This window comes from Erythrolamprus reginae, chromosome 1, assembly GCF_031021105.1.
Source record: "Erythrolamprus reginae isolate rEryReg1 chromosome 1, rEryReg1.hap1, whole genome shotgun sequence".
NCBI lineage: Eukaryota > Metazoa > Chordata > Lepidosauria > Squamata > Dipsadidae > Erythrolamprus > Erythrolamprus reginae.
The window spans coordinates 134,911,791-134,928,608 of NC_091950.1; the positions used below are offsets into that span (position 1 = coordinate 134,911,791).

General features: G+C 45.0%; 1 protein-coding gene across 1 annotated transcript in view; it reads right to left on the reverse strand.

The window, feature by feature from the left end:
- Nucleotides 1–16,818, reverse strand: part of LOC139175059 (uncharacterized) — a 116,605-nt gene that overhangs the window by 60,150 nt on the left and 39,637 nt on the right. The gene's annotated exons all lie outside the window — the stretch shown is intronic.

The following is a 16,818-nucleotide window of genomic DNA, read 5'->3' on the forward strand; positions in this document are numbered from 1 at the left end:
TGGGAACTTAGCCCTGTGTTATACTGGCTGGATTTTCCACGATGTCATCACTTCGCCTATTACCGTAGTCAATACCATAAAAAGCTAATCACAGCCTGTACAAGCAGATAACTTAGTGATTCAGAAGCCCAGACAACTACTATAAGGCAAGAGAACTTTATGATGATTACCCAAATTCAACATGTTAGAATTCTATAAAATGACTGAATTATCTATTATACTTTCTTCTCAATCTTTCCATTTTTGAAAAGGATTTAAGATAAATTCTGAGATTAGATACTAATTTGGTAATTTATTTTTCAGTATAGGTAATTAAATAGGGCAACTATTCTAACACAGAAATCATGCATATCCAAAACTCAGTGATGTAGACAAAAATCTCTGCACAATAACTCTCATAATTCACTAAAACTTGTTATGCTGACTAAGAATGCCAACAAAGAATGGCAATTTAAGACACCCTTAAGAAGCACATCCTATCACACTGCAAATAAGCTCAGTGCTGAAGTTTTGCTCCTCCTTCTCCTGGAAGGTTTCCAAAATAGTTCACATACTCCAGTTTAGACATGTGTTTGTGATAAATCAGATACCCATGCACACTCACCAATCTTCTCAACTATTAACATTGCACACACAAGAAAGCCAGCCTCTATGTAATTACTGTAAGCCAATGTTTATATCACATCCTTTGTTTGCTTGATGTTACCTCATGAAGAGCCCTAGGTTCTTTGTTTAGTGGAACACTTTCATTCCTCTTCTCGTATTGAATATATGTATAGGGTGGAAAGTAAAAGTCAGAGAGGAAGTTTAGAATAATTCATTTATCTCACACTGATGAGTGAAACTCCCTTTGGGTGTGTGACAATAAATTATTTTTTAAAATAAATCTAAACAGCATTTCATAAACAGATCTTTCTGCAGGATCCAATTTGGGTCAGACATTGGAACCAGAGGTTTTGTCTTCCGAGCTTTTGGATCCATGCTGGAGCCCATCTTCAGGGAACTTCTCTCTAGCAGAATGTGTACTATTCTCTGTGTGATATTTATAGTGCCTGTTGTACGTGGCTTTTTAGATGTTAACTGGGGTATGTTAATGGCTGGCTTTTAAGTGCTTGGCTGCTGTTTGTTTATATTGCCCAGGCTTTGCTTTCTAAGTACTTAATAGGCTGGTAAATCAGCAGTCCTGTTGACTGGTGAAGGGCATGTTTTCCAAGCTTCAAGCACTTCTCTGGCTGTTTTTGTGCCTGTTCATTCAACAATCTTACCCTTTCCCCCCAAAATAAGATCCCCTGATAATAAGCCCAATTGGGCTTTTGAGTGCATGCAATAAAGTCAAGCGCTTATTTCAGGGTTCAAAAAAATATAAGCCGGGGTCTTATTTTCAAAAACACGGTAGCAGTTGCAAAATTGAATGTGTGTCCTTGTTCGTTGATGAATTCGTGTCTCCTTGTCTGACCGCTCACTTCTGTTCTTGGAATCCAGCGGCTAGCTTCTTTCTCATCTATCCCACATAGTTACAGGGACAATCCATGCAAGAAATTTGGTAGATTACATTGGAAGTATCTCCCATAATTTGTTCTTGTATGGTAGCCTGTGCGTGGTGTGTGATGTCCACTTGTGGATCTCAGAAGCTGTGTTCTACAATTACCAAAATGTTTTTGATGTATGGCAGAATGTGCCATGTGGCTGGTCTTGTACTTTGTTTCTTTCTTTCTCCCCCCACCATCTTGCACAGACATCCTGTAACAAGTTATTGTAGGTACCCATTGTGCTAGAATTGTTCACATAGCTATGTGCTCTTGCTGGGTGCTACAGTGGATTCTCACCCTGCCATATAGTGTTCTGATGCAACTCTTTTTGTGTGTCAGTGGATGGTTGCTGTTGAAATTCAGAATGTGAGGAGTGTTGGTGGCCTTGCAATAAACTGTCATTTCTAGGCTTCCATCCTCGTTTGTTGACAAGTACATCTAGAAATGGTAATTACCTAGCTGTATCTTCCTCCATTGTGAACTGTATGTCTGGGAAGACTGAGTTCAGTATGCAGTTTCATGGTGTGAAAGTCTTTTGAGTGCATTTCCTTAGATGATGACAAACATATCATCCACGCAGTGGCACCAGAATTTAGGTGTGTAGTTCTAAAATACACTGTGTTCACACAGGACTGTTTCTGCAATAATGTAAATCTTCTTGCAGCAGCTAACTAGTTTACTGTCTAGGTGGCATTTGCTGTATGTTGCTGTCTTCTACATTCTGGCTTTGTATGCAATTATTCTTAAGATTTGGTCTTATTTATTTATTTATTTGTTTGTTTGTTTGTTTATTTGATTTGATTTGTATGCCGCTCTCTCCGTGGACTTGGGGCGGCTAACAACAGTGATAAAAACAGCATGTAACAATCCAATACTAAAACAACTAAAAAACCCTTATTTATAAAACCAAACATAGATACAAACAAACATACCATGCATAAATTGTAGAGGCCTAGGGGGAAAGAATATCTCAGTTCCCCCATGCCTGATGGCAGAGGTGGGTATTAAGGAGCTTACGAAAGGCAAGGAGGGTGGGGGTAATTCTGATCTCTGGGGGGAGTTGGTTCCAGAGAGCTGGGGCCACCACAGAGAAGGCTCTTCCCCTGGGTCCCGCCAAACGACATTGTTTAGTTGACAGGACCCAGAGAAATCCAACTCTGTGGGACCTAACTGGTCGCTAGGATTCGTGCGGCAGAAGGCAGTCCCGGAGATAATCTGATCCGGTGCCATGAAGGGCTTTATAGGTCATAACCAACACTTTGAATTGTGACCGGAAACTGATCGGCAACCAATGCAGACTGCGGAGTGTTGGTGTGACATGGGCACATTTGGGGAAGCCCATGATTGCTCTCACAGCTGCATTCTGCACGATCTGAAGTTTCCAAACACTTTTCAAAGGTAGCCCCATGTAGAGCCTCGAGGTGATGAGGGCATGAGTGACTGTGAGCAGTGACTCCTGGTCCAGATAGGGCTGCAACTGGTGCACCAGGCGAACCTGGGCAAACGCCCTCCCCCCCCTTATGCAGCCAGAATTAGTCCCTCTGTCTTTTTTCAGTTACCAACTCTTAGATATTACTAGATCATTTTGCCTAATAGTGTTCTCTCTCTCTCTCTCTCTCTCTGTGCTGTGTGTGTGTTTGTCATGAAATACTTTGCCTTGCCATGTCTCTTTTCTATTCCTCATTTGGTTTTTCCAGTGTTCAGTAGGCCTTCATGGTATATCTCACAGCGATATGGTATACTTAACTGCAGACACCAGAACTGAAAAGTTGTCACAGGGAATCTGAGAAGGCTTGAAGAAATATTATGCTTTAAATCTTGAGTTAAGTCTGAGAACCACTTCAATGCATCTTCTTCAATGTCCTTCGGATATTCTTCCAAGGTCCTTTTTTTCTTCTTCAACCCGCTGGTGAACCTGTAATATTCCACACCCACTTATTTTACTTGGTAAGTAGAATCTGTCAACGTCACTGTGAGGATGAGGGGTATGCTTCATTGTCAACCAACCTTCAGAGTGCTAACAACCAGATGACTGCAAAGAATATAAATCCTTCTATTCCCCACCATTCAGTCAGAATTGAAGAAGCTTCTTGGATGAGAAGCAATAAATGTTTTCAAGGAAAAACCCAAGAAAGTCCAATTGCATTTTGAAAAGCATTTTTGGGACTTCCAACACTTCGGTCAGGGAATTATATTCTTCCTTACCAGACTGCTCTACAAATACAGTTTAGTGTTATATTTTCATGAGATTGAGCTCTGTAACTAAACCAAGAAGTAAAGGAGGAATGCAAACCCATGGCTTTAACCTGCAAATGGTCCTAGATCCCAGCTAATATGGAAGAAAATTTAAAATATGCTAAATTTAAACACAAGATGTCTAAGAGGTTAGGTAGACTAAATACATGAAATTACAGTAAATGAAACCAATTCAAACCACTCCACACAGCAGCATGAACCGCTTGGTCTTACTCAGAAGCTCAATATGCAAAGCATCTTGTGCTCCAGGGCAGAGTGATCTTCCATCTGAAACTTTTAAAACCAGGACATCCTGTTAGTGGGGTCTATTTATTCACAGTCTCTGAACTGTGTGAAAAATGAGAGCTGACAGAACAGCAATACAAGCAGTTTGTGTGCTGCATGTTAGAACTGCATGTGCCGGCTTTATACCATAATGAAAGGAATTTTCTTCATACAGAATATTACAATTTTGGAACATACTTAACGCACTCTAGTTGTCGTTCCCACTTTTTCTCATTTGTTATATGTCAATAATACGGAAAACACACAGATACAAATATTTTTCCTATTACTCTGTTTTAATTATGTCTAAAATGTTGAGCTTGTACTCCAAAAGCAATTTAATCCCACCCCCGCCTGCTTGACTACAAAAGATGATAGTATCCAGCTGTAATTCTGGCAAATCAGATTCAGAACCTGTGGCTAATTCAAGAACAGCCAGTTCAAACTATTTCAGCTGTTATACATAGCAAGCACAAAGAGAGCAACAGGACAACTAAAAACAACAGTAGTTCTATGACAGGAGGTACATTTCCTTTTGATATAGCCAAGTTACAAGTTCCTATAGTAATCATCTAAATGAGTATATCTGGATAATACTAAATAAATTACCTTGATCCTTCGCTCTGATCTGTCAAGAGGCCCAAAGGATTTCCCCTCCCTAACCCCAATGTATTCATTCAAAAAGGACACTTTGGCTAAATAGGTGTGAGCCTGAATGTAAGAATCAGAAATCATTCATTGGAAAAAGTATCCTTTAAATGTATGCTTTAAAAATGCAATTAATTAAAAATTATTTATCTAATTATTATCTAAACAATCTAATTATTGTTTTCATTGTTTTATAATATTTATTTATTTTAACTATAATATGTGTTTTTAAGTATGAGCCCTTTGCTAAGATGGGCAACTACTGAACTCAAATAAAAAAGATAGGTAGGTAGGTAGGTAGGTAGGCAGGCAGGCAAAATATAGGGATAGATTTGTAAAAATCTATCAATTTCAATACAGAGTCAAGGCAATGTTCATAATGTAAATAAATAAATAAATAAATAAATAAATTCATACATACATACATACATACATACATACATTTTTTTTTTTAAAAACCAATAGTTTAGGGCAGTGATGGTGAACATTTTGGACACAAAATACTCAAACTGGAACATACATACATGCACTGGAAACCTGAAGACCAGCTAGCTGACGCATGTATGCCTGTTTTATGGCCCATTTTGGCCATTTTCTCACCTTCATGGATTACTGCCTTGTCTGGCCATTTTCGGGCTGCTCTCTGGGCCATTTCCGGGTCGTTTTTGGGCTGTTTTCAGGCTGGTTTTTGGGCTGTATTTAGGCCCTTTCCCTCACTTTGGCACCCACAAAGATCAACTGGCCAATGCACATATGCTGAAAACCAGAAGAGCAGAAAGACAGCCTGAAAAATGGCCCAATAAAGGCCTGGAAAATGCCTGGAAAACACCCAGAAAAACACCCCAGAAAAACATCCCGGGAAATGGCCTGCTTTTAGGCCTTATTGAGGGCCATTTTCAGATGCTCTGGCACCCACAAAGACCAGCTGGTCAACATGATTGTATGCACTGAAAACCAGAAGAGCAGCTGCCAATGGCACACGTGCCCAAAGAGAGGGCTCTGCATGCCACCTATGGCACACATGTCATAGGTTTGCCATCATGGGTTTAGGGCAGGGGTAGGGAACGTTGGCTCTTCTATGACTTGTGGAGTTCAACTCCCAGAATTCCTGAGCCAATCATGCTAGCTCAGGAATTTTGGGAGTTGAAGTCCACAAGTCACAGAAGAGCCAACGTTCCCTACCCCTGGTTTAGGGTGTCTACCAGCTCCATTCTTAAGTCCTTTAGCCTGATAGAGTTAAGTGTGGAAGAAAAACAGTAGTTTGTGAAAAGCCCAAACATATTATAACATTCCGCTTTGGGACTACCGTATTGAAAATTAAGGGGTTTTTTTAGTAAATCTTCATGGATAATCATATAAATAAAATTATTTTTTTAAGTAATTAAAATGATAAATCAGAAACCATAAAATACCCTGAATGCTAAGAGATTAAACTTGCTTCTTTAAACACATGCTAATTATTTATCCTAATGAATATAGTAGACAAAATGAACTCCACCCAACAAAAACTAAAACTATAACTTTAAAATCACTTTAAAATCATAAACAAATCACATTTGCTATTTTTTTTATTTTTTTTATTTATTGGATTTGTATGCCGCCCCTCTCCATAGACTTGGGGCGGCTAACAACAATAATAAAAAATAGCATGTAAATCCAATACTAAAACAACTAAGAAACCCTTATTGTAAAACTAATCATACATACAAAAAAACATACCATGCACCATCCTCCTTAATAAACATGAATTTATTTAATATAAAAGAATTTATTTAATATAAAATATAAAAGTATTTTGCAAATCTAATGATCTTTAAATGCATACCTATAAAGTGTTCTCATAGTCCATATTTCTGCTTAACTAAATGCGTAGGTCTCTAGTTTAAGTATATTTGTGTAGCAAGCTTCATTTCCAAGCTTTAAATAAATCTTTCAGATTGCACAATCTGTTTTGAATTTTAGCATTCCCATTATTGAGAGACTTTGTAGAATCTATTGTAGAATGTTTACAACACTTAAGTAAAATGTGCTTTATTTATAGAGTTGACTTAGACAAACATACATAAGTTACAACAAATCTATAAAGGTACCGGTTTTGAATAATTAACAAAGAACCATCAAAATTGATAGAGATAAGAAGGCAGAGAACAATCCCCTACCAATTGCTGTTATTTCCTTGCGACTGAAACCAAACACATGCAGATACACAAACAAAATGGGATTTGATGGAAGGACAGAATGCTTTCTAGATAGCATTCACAGGCCAGATTTTTTTTTCTAACCCTAGATTATATCAAACAAAGAATGAATCAAGTAGAACATACAATTACCTATGTGGAGAAATGTACTAAAAGGCATCCTGGTTTTATAACATTTTTTAAAACAACATCTTGTTTTTACTGGTTTCAAGCTATGGCTGTCATTTATTTATTCTTAACAAATAGCTGGACTGGGCCTTCATTTGAAGTTACTATACCAGAAATAATCCGATATAGATTTTTTTAAAAATTACTATCTTCCATATAATTATAAAAAGTAAAAAGATGAAATGGTATTGGAGATGTCAGGTAAGCAAATATGTATGTGTTGTTATAAAAACCCTCCCAACGAAGACTTACTTAACAGAATAACAGACAAAGGTCACTCTTTTGGAGGCAGCAAAGTGCACAATTTGGATAGAGAGGGTGATTGGTTTGAAAGCAGGGTAAAAGAGGCCGCTTATGCTAACATTGAGCAGCCCTCTCTCAATAGAGGGGGAGAGATAAGACATAACCTATCTTCAGTCTAAGTCCTAAGAAGATTCCACAACCAATTGCACTCTGATTCAGGTGATCCTGAGGGCAAAGATAAGCTCCCAACTGGCCTCAAGAGCTCTCAGGGAGAGTGCTAACAATCAAGTACCGCAAAGAAATTCGTCCTTCTGCTCATACAATCGTGTGCTTGTGCATGCGCCCTCCATTTGCACAAGTGGAACTGCACACATGTGCTTGCTCATCTGCCGCTTGCACCACCCAGTTCCAAAAGGGCTGCAACACGATACCAAATCACAATGCAAGGGTTGGGGAATCCCTGATGTAGAGAAAAGTAAAGTTATACCTTTAGGTAAGAAAAGACAAATGCACCAGTGTAGAATAGATGATACCTGGCTCAACAGTAGTAATGTATTAATGCTAGTAATGGCTCTATTAATTAATCTTATTAATGGCTCAACAGTAGTAACTTATTCATGATCTTATATCAAAACATAGAATTTGTTTATTGAATTTGTGTGCTACCAGTTTTATTGAATCAATGGCAGTTTGTAACAATTAAACCATTAAACCAATGTCCAGTGACTATAACCATGATGGCAAAACTATGGCACGCATGGCCACAGGTGGCACACGGAGCCATATCTGCTGCCACACAAACTGTTGCCCTAGCTCAGCTCCAGTGTGCATGTGTGCGAAGGCCAGCTGATTGTCAGCTCTTGTGGAGATTTTGGGAGGGAATTTTATTTATTTATTTTATTTATTTATTATTTAGATTTGTATGCCGCCCCTCTCCGAGGACTCGGGGCGGCTCACAGCAGAGAAAACAAATCATAAATAATCCAAGCAAGTTTAAAACATTTAAGATTTAAAAGAAAACCCCATATACTAACAGACACACTCACAAGCATACCATACACAATTTAAACATGCCCAGGGGGAGATGTCTTAATTCCCCCATGCCTGACGGCAAAGGTGGGTTTTAAGGAGTTTACAGAAGGCAGGAAGAGTAGGGGCAGTTCTAATCTCCGGGGGAAGTTGGTTCCAGAGAGCCGGTGCCGCCACACAGAAGGCTCTTCCCCTGGGGCCCGCCAACTGACACTGTTTAGTTGACGGGACCCGGAGAAGGCCCACTCTGTGGGACCTAATCGGTCGCTGGGATTCGTGCGGCAGGAGGCGGTCTCGGAGGTATTCTGGTCCGATGCCATGAAGGGCTTTAAAGGTCATAACCAACACTTTGAATTGTGACCGGAAATTGATCGGCAGCCAATGCAGACTGCGGAGTGATGGTGAAACATGGGCATACCTAGGTAAGCCCATGACTGCTCTCGCAGCTGCATTCTGCATGATCTGAAGTTTCCGAACACTTTTCAGAGGTAGCCCCATGTGGAGAGCATTACAGTAGTCGAACCTCGAGGTGATGAGGGCATGAGTGACTGTGAGCAATGAGTCCCGGTCCAGATAGGGCCGCAACTGGTGCACCAGGCGAACCTGGGCAAACGCCCCCCTCACCACAGCTGAGAGATGGTTTTCTAATGTGAGCTGTGGATCGAGGAGGACGCCCAAGTTGCGGACCCTCTCTGAGGGGGGCAATGATTCCCCCCCCAGGGTGATGGACGGACAGATGGGATTGTCCTTGGGAGGCATAACCCACAGCCACTCCGTCTTATCCGGGTTGAGCTTGAGTCTGTTGACACCCATCCAGGCCCCAACAGCCTCCAGGTACCGGCACATCACTTCCACCGCTTCGTTGACTGGGCATGGGGTGGAGATGTAAAGCTGGGTATCATCGGTGTATTGATGATACCTCACCCCATGTCCTTGGATGATCTCACCCAGCGGTTTCATGTAGATGTGGGAATAGCAGGGGGGAGAGGACCGACCCCTGAGGCACCCCACAAGGGAGAGACCTCGGAGCCGACCTCTGACCCCCCACTAACACCGACTGCGACCGGCCAGAGAGGTAGGAGGAGAACCACTGAAGAACAGTGCCTCCCACTCCCAACCCCTCCAGCCGGTGCAGAAGGATACCATGGTCAATGGTATCGAAAGCCGCTGAGAGGTCAAGAAGCACCAGGACAGAGGATAAACCCCTGTCCCGGGCCCGCCAGAGATCATCCATCAACGCGACCAAAGCGGTTTCCGTGCTGTAACCGGGCCTGTAGCCCGACTGCTGGGGACCTAGATAATCGGCTTCTTCCAAGGACCGCTGGAGCTGGAGTGCCACCACCTTCTCAACAACCTTCCCCATAAAGGGAAGGTTGGAGACTGGACGATAGTTATTAAGTACGGCTGGGTCCAGGGAGGGCTTCTTGAGGAGGGGGCGCACGAGCGCTTCTTTATAGAGTGTTGGAAAAACTCCCCTCCCCAAGGAAGCGTTGGTAATCTCCTGGGCCCAGCTCCGTGTCACCTCCCTGCTGGCCGAAACCAACCAGGAGGGACACGGATCCAGTAAACAGGTGGCGGAACTCACAGCTCCAATGGCCTTGTCCACTTCATCAGGTGTCACCAGATCAAACTCTTCCCAGACAGGTGGACAAGTACGTGCCCCAGTCACCTCGACTGACTCGTTGTCAGTCGACTCTGTTGTACAATTGGAGTCGAGGTCGGCCCGGATCTGAGCGACTTTATCAGAGAAAAACGTGTTGAAATCCTCGGCACTACTCTGCAAGGGCTCCCCAACTCCCCCCTGGTTGAGAAGGGAGCGGGTCACCGTAAACAGAGCGGCCGGGCGGGATTCCGCTGATGCAATCAAGGCGGCATGGTACGCGCATCTTGCCGCCTTGAGCGCCACTTTGTAAGTCTTAATAAAAGCTCTTACAAATGTTCGATCAGATTCAGACCTACTCTTCCTCCATCGCTTCTCTAGACGTCTCTTTTGGCGTTTCAACTCCCGGAGCTCCTCGTTGAACCATGGGGCTCTACGGGGTCTAACGCCACGGAGAGGTCGCAAAGGCGCAATCCGGTCAAGAGCCTCCGCCGCAGCCCTGTTCCAGGCCTCCGCGAGAGACTCCGCCGAACTGTGGACGAGTGCCTCTGGAATAACCCCAAGCGCCGTCTGAAAGCCCTCTGGGTCCATCAGGCGTCTGGGGCGGAACATCTTCATTGGTTCCGCCTCCCTGCGGGGAAGGATTGGAGCCAGGAATTCGAGCCGTAGTAGAAAATGGTCTGACCATGACAAAGGCAATGCTTCTAAGCCCCTTAGTCTCAGACCATTACTCAGTTGCTCGGAAAGGAATACCATGTCAGGTGCGTGCCCTCCCTCGTGAGTCGGACCCTGTACTACTTGAGTCAGGTCCATGGCTGTCATGGTGGCCATGAACTCCTGTGCCAACCCAGAGGTTTCGCCGAGTGACGGAAGGTTGAAGTCCCCCAGAACAATGAGTCCGGGGAACTCCACCGCCAACCCGGCTACCTCCTTGAGTAGCACAGGCAGGGCTTTTGACATGCAGCTGGGAGGCAGGTACGTGAGAAATAAGCCCACCTGAACCCCTAAGTCCAACTTCATCAAGAGAGACTCGCAACCCACAATTTCCGGAGCAATGAGTCTACGCAGGCAAAGGCTCTCCCTGGCTATAATAGCCACTCCTCCCCCCCTTCCCTGGGGTCGAGGTTGATGCCATATCTGAAACCCGGCTGGGCAAATTTCAGAGAGAGGAACACCTCCCTCTGGGCCCAGCCAGGTTTCAGTAATACATGCCAGGTCGGCCTCCACATCCAGGATCAAATCCCGGATGAGGAGAGCTTTATTTACCACCGACCTGGCATTAAGCAGCAGCAACCTGAGCCCAGGGCCAGAGTTACACTCACCACCAGTACCCAAGATTGGGCTCACAGAGCCAGAACAAGGGACCGTTATTAAGCAACGATCCCTCGTTCCCCGTTTCCGGTCTCTAGAGGTTTCCGGGGACAAGGGAGGCCATTTTCACCCTCTCCAAGCTCCAGGGGGTAGAGCAGCTTGGGGGGATCATATGCACATGTGCAGGAGGTGGGGCATGCGAGCATTGGATTATGAGTGTGGGCACAGACAAATGCTTGTGATAGTATGCCCGTGCACGCTTTTGACACCTGAGGGGGAAAAGGTTCACCATCACTGGACTATAGGAAACCTAAAATCAGTGATGGGCTATGAGCCAGAATGCTAAATTGCACTTACCGATGCGGCTCGTAAGTTCTTGCGGGACCAGCCCGATTTTGCTGCTGCACTTGTGGAGGTAGCAAAATTGCGCCTGTGTTTTAGCGAGGTTTTACCTGCGGCTCCATGCACAATTTTGCTACCTCCACAGGTGCAGCAGCAAAATCGCGCTGGTCCTGCAAGAACTTACAAGCCGCGGCAGCGAGCACAATTTAGCATTCCGGCTTGAAGCCCACCGCTGCCTAAAAAATAATCAAACCATTTACTTTAAGGCTCTTAATCATGTTTTGTGTATTTTCTTTTCCATCAAATAGTATCTGCATAACACATGTCTTCCATGAGTCAAGCACTAGATCCCTTTGTTCTTAATGCCTAGCAGACTATTCTGTTAGCAGAAGGATGTTTTCCCATATCTTTGGGGATGCCAAAAAAGATAACCATTTCTGTTTCACTTAATACCAGCCCTTCACAAATAGATTGCATCTGCAATTCCCCCCCACACCCCCTAAAAGACTTTGGATCAAAAGACTGTTCATTCTCTACAATTCATATTGCTATCATCATAGCAAATCTAGAAAGCTATATCTGCAGTAAACACTTTGACCATTAATCACAAATATTATACCATTTCATATACTTTCTGTAAAAAGTCAGGGAAAATGGACCTTAAGCCTAGGAACCATATATATCTAAAGAAAGAATGCAACTGATGTAAGGTCATGGCCACTGCTACTACCTGCTTTTTTTCAAGAGGCAACTGGACTTTCTGGTTTTTCTTTGAAGGCGTTTCGCTTCTCATCCAAGAGCTGAAGAAACTTCTTGGGTGAGAAGTGAAACATCTTCAAAGAAAAACGAGAATATCCAGTTGCCTGTTGAAAAAAGCACATTTGGGACAACCATGACCGGGATGACTGAGAATCTCCATAAACATGTAAAAATGTTGGGGCAAAAAAGTCACAGCTGCTGAATCCTTTCACAATTGAGCTGCACTCTGTTCCCCCAAAGCTGTACTTAGAAATGGAAGTGGGTAGCAATATAATCTTTCTTCACCTGTTTTAATCAGATTTACCCAGTGATCAAGATCAAATGAACTATTTTCAACAAATGGACTAGACTTAGTCAATTCATTATATCCATCTAAATCCTTCAAGTTGTTCCTTTCAATTATTTTTATAGCTACACAATGAGTGAAGACAACTGGAACACTACATAGAGCATGAGGGAACAATAAGGATCAATTTCAGACATTAATCCCAGGAATCTATCATAAGGTCAATCACACAGCCACTTCACTTTTGAATAAACAACTGTAGGAGCTGATTTTTTTTTTTAATAGTGCTTAGAAAATAGGCGTTGATTGCTTACCTGAACGCCTCTTCTCGTACGGTGAGCGGGTACAGCAGTCACATGGGTTGCTCATGTCCAATCCGGTGGAACTGAGCCTAGTATTAAAAAAGCTTGCCGGATCCGCCCCTTCCCCAGAATTCGCGAATCCATAGACTAGGCTCAGTTGTGAAGCTCTGTAGTGTTCAACTCTCATTGTTAGAGGAAGAAAGAGATAGAAAGGTAAAGAAGACACATACAAGGGCGGGAAGTGACTGCTGTACCCGCTCACCGTACGAGAAGAGGCGTTCAGGTAAGCAATCAACGCCTATTCTCCGTACTGAAGGAGCGGGTCCAGCAGTCACATGGGACATACCCAATAGATGGTCCCTAGGGTGGGATTAGCTTGCTATCGTGTGAGATAACGGATTGGAGTACCCTTCTGCCGAAGGCAGCGTCCGCTGAAGCGTAAGAATCAATTTTGTAGTGCCTGATGAAGGAATTTGGCGAGGCCCAAGTGGCTGCTTCGCAGACCTCCTCCAACGGGGCTTGAGTCGCCCAAGCGGCCGAGGTGGCTGCGCTCCTGGTGGAATGCGCAGTGATGTTCCTTGGAACTGAGAGGGAGGCCGACTCATAGGCCTTAGATATAGTCCCTCTGATCCAACGGCCTATTACTGTTGAAGACACTTTGGCCCCCATGACTCTGGGATGATAGGCTACAAAAAGTGCTTCTGACCTCCGAAAGGGTCCTGTGCGTTGGATATATATTCTCAGCGCTCTGGTGAGATCCAGGGTGTGCCATCTAATTGCCAAGGGATGGTCTCGTTGGAGGCAGAAGGAAGGTAGGACAATATCCTGAGATCTGTGGAACATGGAACTGACCTTGGGTAAGAAGGTGGGGTCCAGTCGCAAGACTACCTTGTCCTGATGGAATTGGCAAAGGTCCTGCCTGATTGAGAGGGCAGCCAGCTCCGAAATGCGTCGGGCAGAGGTAATAGCCACCAGAAAGGCTACCTTAAAGGATAGGTACCTGAGGGACGCCGATTTTAGGGGTTCGTATGGTGCCTGCGTGAGGGAGTGGAGAACCCGTGGCAAATCCCAGGATGGATACCTGTGGACCTTGGAAGGTCTGAGGTTGGCTATGCCCTTGAGGAATTCCTGAACTTCAGGGAAGGATCGGAGAGGCTGTCTGCGGGGGCCCCCTAGGACAGATGAAATGGCTGCCAGATGACGCCGGAGGGTGCTGGTGGAGAGTCCTTTATGGAAACCTTGCATAAGGAAGGAAATAATTCTGTGTATGGGGATGCACAGAGGGGAGAGACCTTCCTGAAGACACCACTGGTGAAACTTGGACCACGTGTGGTCGTAGATTCGGTTGGTCGAGCCCCTTCTGGCCTTTAGAATGACCTCCACTGAATCAGGGTCATGCCCACGCAGCTCTAAATCTCTCCTGATAACAGCCAGGCGGTGAGGTGGAACCACTCCGGGTCTGGATGGAAAGAGGCCCCCTGCCGCAGCATATCCCCCGAAACGGGGAGTCGCCAAGGGTCCTGGACGGACAGCTGTTGGAGATCTGCGAACCAGGGCCGGCGGGGCCAATGAGGGGCGATTAAGATTACTCGGGCCCTCTCGGTGAGGACCTTGTGAATCACGTCCGGGAGGATTGGAATCGGAGGAAATGCATAGAGTAGGCCTGGAGGCCATGGACTCCGGAGGGCATTGATCGCTTCCGCTCCCGGGGATGGAAATCTGGAATAGAAGCGAGGGAGTTGGGCGTTCGCATTGGTCGCGAAGAGATCCAGGACTGGTAGGCCGAATCTGAGGGTGATTTGATGGAACAGGTCTTGATGGAGGTTCCACTCTCCTGGGTCTATCGTTGCTCGGGATAGCCAATCCGCCTGGATGTTGAGACTCCCCGAGATGTGATCGGCTAGGAGCGACTGGAGATGTTTTTCCGCCCAAAGGCCCAGCTTGAGGGCCTCCCTCATGAGAGCCTTGGATCTCGTGCCCCCTTGCCTGCAGATATGGCTTTTTGTGGCAATGTTGTCGGTGAGAATGAGAACGTGCCGGTTGGGGATGCGAGGAGAGAAATGCTTCAGAGCCAGGGAGACGGCTCTTAACTCTAGCCAATTTATTGGCCTGGAAGCTTCCTCCGGGGACCACGTGCCCTGGGCTATCATCCCCTGGGCGTGGGCGCCCCATCCCGATAGACTGGCATCTGTGGTGATGACAAATTGATCCGGGCACCTGAACGGGGATCCTCTGTCCATGGCCGGAGACTTCCACCACTTGAAGGATCTGTGAACACTCAGTGGGATGACAATGCGTCGATTTGAGTTGCTGTGCCCCGATCTCTGAAAAGGCAACAGAAGCCACTGGAGTTCCCTAGCATGAAGGCGAGCCCAGGGAATGATGCCTATGCATGACACCATCTTCCCCAAAAGAGAAGATAGAGTAACTATGGATACTGAAGGATTAGATAAAATGTTAGAAATTAACTCCACTATACTGAGTTTTCTCTCGGGAGAGAGAAAAACCTGGGAAGATTTTGAATCAATAATGGCTCCCAGGTGAGGAATGGAAGTGGAAGGTTGGAGGTGACTTTTTTCAAAGTTGATGGAAAACCCATGGTCCTGAAGGACTGACATGGTGACAGAAAGGTCTGATTTCACTCTCTCTAGGGAGTTCCCATGAATTAAAATATCATCAAGATAACATAAAATGTGGATGGGAGACGCCCGGATATAGGCCGCCAGGGACCCCAAGAGCTTTGTGAAGACCCGAGGGGCCGAGGAAAGGCCAAATGGCATCGCCCTATACTGGAAATGCCTGCCTTGAAAGGAAAAACGTAAAAATTTTCTGTGGCATTTGGCTATAGGAATGTGAAGGTAGGCCTCAGTGAGGTCTAAGGAGACCATGAAATCTCCCGAGTGAATGGCGGCCAAAATAGAAGACAAGGAGTGCATTTTAAACTTCCTATATTTGATGAATAGGTTTAGTTTCTTTAAATCCAAAATGGCTCTCCAACCTCCGGAGGACTTTGGAACCATAAATAGGATGGAGTAAAAACCTAGGCCCTTCTGACCGGAAGGGACCGGCTGAATGGCTCTAATGGACAATAGATGAGAAATGGCCTCCTCCATACGGTTACAATCTGAGGATGACCTGGGCGAAGGGCAGGAAATAAAACGTTTAGGGGGAGGAGAAATAAATTCTAAAAGAAGGCCTGATTGAACAGTGTCAATGACCCAAGGGTCCTTGGAGGTGAGACGCCAATTTGCAGCGAAATGAGCTAGGCGACCCCCTATGGGAATGGAGGAAAGGTTACCATCTAGGTTTTTTTGAAGCCCTGTTAGAGGCAGCTCCCCTTTGGAAACGAAAACCCCTACCCCTGGAGTTCCTACCTTGGGAACGAAAGCGGGGGGAATACTGACCTGGAGATCTCTGATAGGAAGCCGCTTGATCTTGCTGGCGCCCTGGGCGACGAAAGGACTGCGTTTTAGTAACCTTTTTTGTGGTTGGGCCCAAAACCTTCTTCTTGTCTGTGGTCTCCGTGAGGAGAGGATCCAGAAGATCACCGAAGAGAAGGTCGCGCTTTAAGGGGCCCTGGGATAACTGCCACTTTTGGCGAACTCCCGCTTGCCAAGGGCGAATCCATAGGAGTCTTCTTGCCGTTGTAGAGGCTGCAATAGACTTAGCAGAAAATCTAGTAGATTGTAAGGTGGCATCAGCCACGTACTGGGCAGCTGCAAAGACCTTGTTGAAGTCTTGTTGACCTCTCAAGTCATCTGGAGGAATGTGCTGTTGAAGTTGGCGAAGCCACAGCAGCATGGCTCTGGAGAAAAAGGAGGCTGCTGCAGAACTTTTAATGGCCCAGGAATCAGCGGAGAAACCTCTTTTGAGCATTTGCTCG